Genomic DNA, 8,375 nt, shown 5'->3' on the forward strand with positions numbered 1-8,375 from the left:
TTGACCGCATTTTGAAACAGGCATAAAAAATTCAAAAAAAATCAAAAAATTCGGAAACCTTCGCATTGTGTTTTTATATGTGGCCAAGTTCCCAAGAAAAATAATAAACTTGTAATACAACAATTATTTTAAAAAGTGTTCTCAGAAACAAGCTATCACGCGTGAAGATCCATGGCTTTCAAGCCAAATAATCAATCTTATGGCCACATTCATGGCATAGTTTGTTCAAATGATCTCATATCATGCACAATGGTGCATATTGGAATGGCAAACAATGTTGCCTAAGGAAGTTTTCATTTTCTTTGCACGGAAATTAATTTTCCATTTTCCGAGTGCCTGAAATGAGTTTTTTTTGTGAAGGACCTACCATTTATTTGTCGCAAAATTGGACCTAATCAATTTTATAAAATAATAGGCCATATTTAATGCACAATTGACCAAATGGTTGGTTGTAAAAAGTTTTAATCCACCTCTGGTGAAAAAGACAAATCCCCGCCGATTCAGTTGGAAGCGGGTCAAATTTGAACTGAAGCTGCCTCATAGTTTGTTATTTATTTTTTCCAAAAATCATTTCTAGGTACATAAGTATCTATTTATTCAGAGAAACACTAAAAAAATTCCAAGATTCAACCACTAGTTAGGAACGGTCAAGCCCGTCGTTCTGACCGCATTTTGAAACGAGCATAAAAAATTCAAAAAAAATAAAAAAAATTGGAAAACCTTCGCATTGTGTCATTATATGTGATCAAGTTTCCAGGAAAATTAATAAACTTGTAATATGGTAATTATTTTAAAAAAGTGTTCTCAGAAATGAGCTATCAAGTGTGAAGATTCATGGCTTTCAAGCCAAATGATCAATCTTATGGCCACATTCATGGCATAGTTTGTTCAAATGATCTCATATTGTGCACAAGGGTGCATATTGGAATGGCAAACAATGTTGCCTAAGGAAGTTTTCATTTTCTTTGGACGGAAAAACCATTTTCCATTTTTCGAGTGCCTGAAATGAGTTTTTTTTGTGAAGGTGCCATATATTTGTTGCAAAATTGGACCTAATCAATTTTATAAAATACTATGCCATATTTAATGCACAATTGACAAAATGGTTGGGTGTAAAAATTGTTGATCCACCTCTGGTGAAAAAGACAAATTCCCGTCGATTCAGCTGGAAGCGGGTCAAATTTGAACTGCAGCTGCCTCATAGTTTGCTCTTTATTTTTTCCAAAAATAATTTCTAGGTAAATAAGTATCTATTTAATCAGAAATACATGGTTTGATGGCGAGACATCGAGGTTTGGATGATGGCCGAGGTCCCCAACACTAGAGCGCGTAAGCTCGCATGCCCGTCGCGTGGTCACCGCGTGACCGTGGTGTTGCCATGTGTTCTGGGAGGGCTAGGCATGTCTAGTGGGTTGGGCACTCGCCAGGTAGGTGCTAGGAAGAAGATCACAACATAAGATTCTCACGAGGAGACCGATCGATGCTCAAACATGAATAAGCAGCCAAATGTTTGATTTGCGGTACGGGAAATGCACATGGCTAATGGACGTGAGTTTTGGCTGAGGATGATCAGTTACTAAGAAGACCGTCTTCACAAATTTTCACCTCAAAAGGAGGAGCCTAGGTGGTACTTGCTTTACAAAGTACCACACTGGACACAAATACGAATGTTGAAGCTGGGCTCAAAATAATGAATGGATTGAGCTGGCATTTGGTGGAGGATGTTTATTTGGGCATAGGAAAGCACTGTAGAAAATGGATACCATTTGGACATGCCAAAGTGGTACTTCCTTCACAAAGTGCTGCTTTGAACAAAAAAGGAAAATGAATATTTTCGAATTATTTTTGAACTAGGCAAGGAATGTTTTTGACATATTTGATGAATATATGATCCAAAACATTTATGAGAATTTTTTGGGAATTTTTGGAATAACAGAAATATAGGTTGCTTCACAACCTAGGGCAAAAACTGCCACATGGACATGACACATAGGCAAAACTGATGAGATGGCGCCTAGTCATCACAACCCACCATAATCTACAAGGCTATGACCATCTATATTGGTCGTTAACAACTAGAAATAAGGCAGCGGACTAGCACTGTTTGCTTTGTGACCATTTCGTGTAAGGAAATTACGACCTTTCTGACCAAAATGGTCGCAATGGTTTAGGGTTTGGAGCCCCCTGAACAGCTTTTGACTAATTGGTCTGAAATGGTCATAGATCTATGACCAATTCTTCCAGGGTCACTGACAGAAGGTCACTAGTTGACATATTTCTTGTAGTGATACTCATGTTCAAAAAAAAGATAAGTTTCCTTCATTTTCTATCAAAGTCTACTTGGGCCTTCTTCTATCTCATCGTCATCTCAAGCCCGGCCAAATTTTGTGTCCATGGAGGCCTGACCATCGGGTCATATTGAAAACATGCTCCCGTGGTTTCGTCAGTTGTTCCAAAAGTCTGATCTGCTGAAGATAAGCGGATGATATATATACCTCGACACAGCTCAAGCAGTGTTTACCCGCGACAAGGATTAGTATCTGGCAAATGTTTGCGTTTTCAAGGCATATCTCGTGCATAGCCGTCAGATCTTTGCATGGACATTCGTGCTGAAGGGTGCACCATCCGTACGGACCACACATCATTTTTGCCACACCATTTGCAGCATATCTTCCCGCCGGTTGTAGTATCCGTCTTGACGCCATAATTCAGTGCCGTTATTTGCTGAGGTGTGTATGGAGTAGAAAACTCATGAGTGATTCCCATTGTATCCAGATAAAGATCAAGCCCGGTATTCTTGAATTCAGTGCCGTTATCACTTCTGATATGCTTGATCTTGACGCCATAATTGTTCATGGCTCGATTGGCGAATCGTCTGAAGACATCTTGTACTTCAGTCTTGTAGAGAATTATGTGCACCCATGTGTATCTTGAGTAGTCATCAACAATGACGAAGCCATAGAGACACGCTATTGTTGTGAGGGTAGAGTAGTGAGTAGGGCCAAATAAGTCCATGTGCAACAGCTCGAAGGGTTGAGATGTCGTCATGATTGTCTTTGAGGGGTGCTTGGCCCTCGTCATCTTTCCAGCTTCGCAGGCACCACACAAATGATCCTTTTTGAACTTGACACCTTCGATGCCTATGACATGCTTCTTCTTGACGAGTGTGTGTAAGTTCCTCATGGCAGCATGCCCCAGCCTTCGATGCCAGAGCCAGCATTGTGAAGCTTTTGCAAGAAGACATACGGCAAGCTGTGGACCTGCTGAGAAATCTACCATGTATAGATCACCTTTACTATACCCTACAAAGACTAGAGACTTGTCAGATTCCATTAGTACAAGGCAACGATATTTTTCGTATATCACAATCATGTTTAAGTCACAAAGCATTGAGACAGACATTAAGTTGAATCCAAGGGATTCAACAAGCATCACTTTATCCATGTGTTGATCCTTTGAGATTGCAACTCCACCTAGACCCAATACCTTGCCTTTACCAGTGTCAGCAAATGTGATTTGACACTTGTCGGATGGACGTAAGGTTGAGTCCATGAGAAGACTTCGATCACCAGTCATATGATTAGTGCATCCGCTGTCGATAATCCATTCTGAAGCACGAGGTGTCATACCCTATAGTGCAGTTAGGAGGATAGGCTTCACAAGGTATGTTGTGAAGCATAAGCATTTGACGCACACTAGGATTATCACAGCTTAGATGAAAGTTAGAACACACAGTATGACAGGTAAGCGATTCATATGTGGAATACATAGTAAGTTATTTTATCATGCATCCCTTATAGTGTTTTAGGTCCCTAGCAATAATATCGGACACCTTTGATTGCTGGCTGGAGACCATATTCTGCAAAAGAGAGTTAATTCTTCTTCACCACCCACATCTTCAGGGGTGGCTTAGAAGCAATGAGTCTAAGTGCAGCATCTGAGAATTTCGGCTTTGAAGCCCTAGCAAATAGCCTTGCAGGAGATGAATGATACTCATATGAATAAGCAGAAAAGTTCTTAGTCCTATGAACATGGCGGTTTGAGGACACACGTTCATATTCATAAGTTTGAGTACGATTTCCCTGCAAAACATTGGCGTTAGGGTGACTCAAGTGAGTCCTGTATTTGTATGAAGCCGTTGGACCATATGATGCCTTTGGTCTGGGGTTTGTCTTCTTCCCAGGTGGTGTCATGATGACATTCACTCGAAGATTCTCAAGACAGCTTTTGGGAACCCAGATCTTCTTTATAGGTGGTCCATTCCTGCAGTTAGTACCAATATAGCTGGCAAACACTTCACCATTCTGATTTTTTGAATAGTTTATAGTTTGCATCAAAGGATTCATCAATGATAATAGGATTAGCACAGGTAAAGCCAGATAAAGTGGATGGATCCACTGAAGGTTCCTTTGCAGCAACCCATGTGGTTTTGGAATACTGCTCAGGCTTCCAGTAGGAACCATCAGCATTCATTTTCCTCTCGAACCCAACACCCTCTTTCCTAGGGTTTCGGTTCAGAATCTGCTTTTTGAGGACATCACAAAGTGTCTGATGTCCTTTCAGACTTTTATACATCCCTGTTTCAAGCAATGTCTTCAACCTAGCATTTTCATCAGCAATAGTAGTGGTATCCTCGGCAGAGGGGTTAGTTATCACATCAGTAGTTGAAGACAGAGCAACAGTAGCATCAGTGGAACATCCAGCAACAGAGGTAGCGTTCTTATGCTCAATGCATTTTAAACATGGTGGTTCAAATCCATCCTGAGCGGAACTGATCTGTTGAGCGCGAAATGACTCATTCTCTTTTTGAAGATCTTCATGAGTCGCTTTCAATTTCTCAAGCTCTTGCTTCCTTTGAAGATAATCATAGGAGAGCCTTTCATATGTGGTTGAGAGCGTCTCATGAAGACTTTCAAGTTCTTCGTACTTAGCATGAAGATTTTTTATGTCTTCTACTAAGGACTGTGAACGTGTCATTTCCGCGTCCAACAACATCGCTTTTGTCTAACAGTTTTTGAGTATGTTCCAAAGCCCTTTGTTGTTCAGTAGCAATTTTAGCAAGTGTTTTGTAGCTGGGTTTGGATTCACAATCAGAGTCATCTTCACTTGATGTTTGAAAGTAAGCATCGCGTGATTTTACCTTGGCACCACGTGCCATGAAGCAGTAGGTGGGAGCAGGATCGTCCATGTCATCAGCTTCAGCGTTGGTGTGGAAGTCATTGTCTTCATTGTTGAAGATGGACTTGGCAACATAGGCTGTGGTTAGAGCCAGACTTGCAACGCCAGGGTCGGACTCTTCTTCAGACTCCACCTCCACCTCCTCAGAAGCAGACTCCTCCTCTGAATCCATTTCCTTGCCAACAAAAGCATGAGCCTTTCCAGATGAGTTCTTCTTATGTGATGAAGACCTTGATGAGGACTTAGAAGAAGACTTTGAAGATTTCTTCTTCTTCTTGTCATCAGACTCATATTCCTTGCTCTTCTTCTTCTTCTTCTCGTTTTCCCACTGAGGACACTCAGAGATGTAGTGCCCAGGCTTCTTACACTTGTGACATGTTCTCTTCTTGTTGTCATGAGTGGAAGCTTCATCATTTCTTGAGCTAGATCGTGAAGACTTTCCGAAGCCCTTCTTCTTGGTGAACCTCTGGAACTTCTTCACAAGCATGGCAAGTTCCTTTCCAATGTCTTCAGGATCATCAGAACCGCAGTCAGATTCTTCTTCAGATGAGGAAACCACTTTTGCCTTCAAGGCGCGAGTTCGGCCATAATTGGGACCATAGATATCTCTTTTCTCAGAAAGCTGGAACTCATGTGTGGTGAGCCTCTCAAGTATGTTAGACGGATCGAGTGTCTTGAAGTCAGGACGTTCTTGTATCATGAGGGCAAGTGTGTCAAAGGAGCTGTCAAGTGATCTCAGTAGTGTCTTGACGATTTCATGCTTGGTAATCTCAGTGGCGCCAAGAGCCTGAAGCTCATTTGTGATGTCGGTGAGGCGATCAAACGTGAGCTGGACATTTTCATTGTCGTTTCTCTTGAAGTGGTTGAAGAGATTGCGAAGAACACTGATCCTCTGGTCTCTCTGTGTAGAGACGCCTTCGTTGACCTTGGATAGCCAGTCCCAGACTAGCTTTGACGTTTTCAGAGCACTCACACGGCCATACTGTCCTTTGGTCATATGACCACAGATGATGTTCTTTGCAGTGGAGTCCAGTTGAATGAACTTCTTGACATCAGTAGGGGTGACACCTTCACCAGTTTTGGGAACGCCATTCTTGACGACATACCAGAGGTCGACATCAATGGCTTCAAGATGCATGCGCATCTTATTCTTCCAGTAGGGCTATTCAGTTCCATCGAACACGGGACAAGCAGTGGAGACTTTGATTATCCCTGCAATCGACATAGCTAAACTCCAGGTGGTTAAAACGAATCACAGAGAACAAGGGAGTACCTTGCTCTGATACCAATTGAAAGCGCTAGTTATCGACTAGAGGGGGGGGGGTGAATAGGCGATTTTTATCAAAGTCTTCAAAACGTGGAAGTTTCGAAGACAGACAATAGAAATGACCTAATTGATATGTAGCGGAAGATAAACTACAACAAGCAAGCCATAGTCAAGTATGCAATAATGTGAACGTACAAAGACTAATAGCAGCTAGGTAGTAAGGATCAGGATGGAAGATAGTATGAAGCCAATCAATGATAGTAGTCAAGCAATGAAGTCAAACAGATAAGACAAATAAGCAATGACTTCACGAAGACAAACTCAAAGTAAAGGAGGGAAGGGATAGAACCAGTCACTTGTTGAAGACACAGGATTTGTTGGACCAGTTCCAGTTGCTGTGACAACTATACATCTGGTTAGGGAGGATGAGATTCAACTCAGAAGACCGCGTCTTCACCTTATTCCCCTTGAGCTAAGGACACACAGTCCTCGCCCAATCACTCTGGTAAGTCTTCAAGGTAGACTTCCGAACCTTCATAGACTTCGTTCACCGGCAATCCACAATGACTCTTGGATGCTCAGAACGCGACGCCTAACCGGCTGGAGGATACACAGTCCTCAAGTGTAATAAGTCTTCAGGTCACACAGACAAAAAGACTTCAGTGATGCCTAACACTCTTTGGCTCTGGGTGTTTGGGCTTTGTCCTCGCAAGGATTTCTCTCTCAAAGGCTTCGAGGTGGGTTGCTCTCAAAACGACAAAAGCCATAAACTAACTCTGAGCAACCACCAATTTATGGTGTAGGGGGTGGGCTATTTATAGCCACAAGGCAACCCGACCTGATATGTCCGAAATGACCCTGGGTCACTAAGGAACTGACACGTGTTCCAACGGTCAGATTTCAAACACACGGCAACTTTACTTGGGCTACAAGCAAAGCTGACTCATCCATCTCTGGATAAGATTTGCACTCATTGTCTTCGCTCGAAGACATAGGATGTGGTTGAGCATCACTTCAGTCACTCTGACTTTGTTCATCTGGACCCCACTTAACAGTACGGTGGTTCCTATGACTCAACAAAGAAGAAAAGGAAACAACGAAACAACTCAGTCTTCACGCTCCATAGTCTTCACCCAATGTCTTCTCATGTCATAGTCTTCAGTGTGAATATCTTCACACACCACCATTGTCTTCAACGTCTTCATACATTTTTAGGGGTCATCTCCGGTAGGTAAACCGAATCAATGAGGGACACTTTCCGCGTTATCCTGCAATTCTCACAAACGCATTAGTCCCTCAACCAACTTTGTCGTCAATACTCCAAAACCAACTAGGGGTGGCACTAGATGCACTTACAAGTAGTTCACCCATGCTCATGACCTTCAGCTCGGGGATGTCCTCATCTTAAGCTACGACACCAGTCGGTCGGCACTCGGACCGGAACATCCTCGACAATTGACCCCTAACCTCGATCCTCGACCAGGTTCCGTCGGCGCCGACGCACCCCTAATCTCGACCCGGTTCCGTCGGCGCTGACGCACCCCTAACCTCTTCTTCTTCTTCTTCCTCCTCCTCCTCCTCCTCCTCCTCCTCCTCCTCCTCTTTTCCTCTACTTCTTCTTCTTCTTCTTCTTCTTCTTCTTCTTCTTCTTCTACTTCTTATTTTCTTTTTTTCCATCTTTCATCTTTCTTCTTAACTAAGCCTAAACTAAACTAAATATAAACCCAAACCTAAAAAACAGAAGAAAAAACCCTAAACTAAAGCTAAACCAAACTAAATCTAAACTAAACTAAACCAAACTTAAACTAATCTAAATCTAAACCTAAACCTAAAAAAACAGAAAACTAAAGCTAAACTATAAACTAAACTGAAAAAAGAGGGGGAGGGGGCTCGCGGAGTGGGGGAGGTGGAGGAGGCCGACCATGTAGGG

The sequence above is a fragment of the Triticum dicoccoides genome, chromosome 3B, assembly GCF_002162155.2.
Source record: "Triticum dicoccoides isolate Atlit2015 ecotype Zavitan chromosome 3B, WEW_v2.0, whole genome shotgun sequence".
NCBI lineage: Eukaryota > Viridiplantae > Streptophyta > Magnoliopsida > Poales > Poaceae > Triticum > Triticum dicoccoides.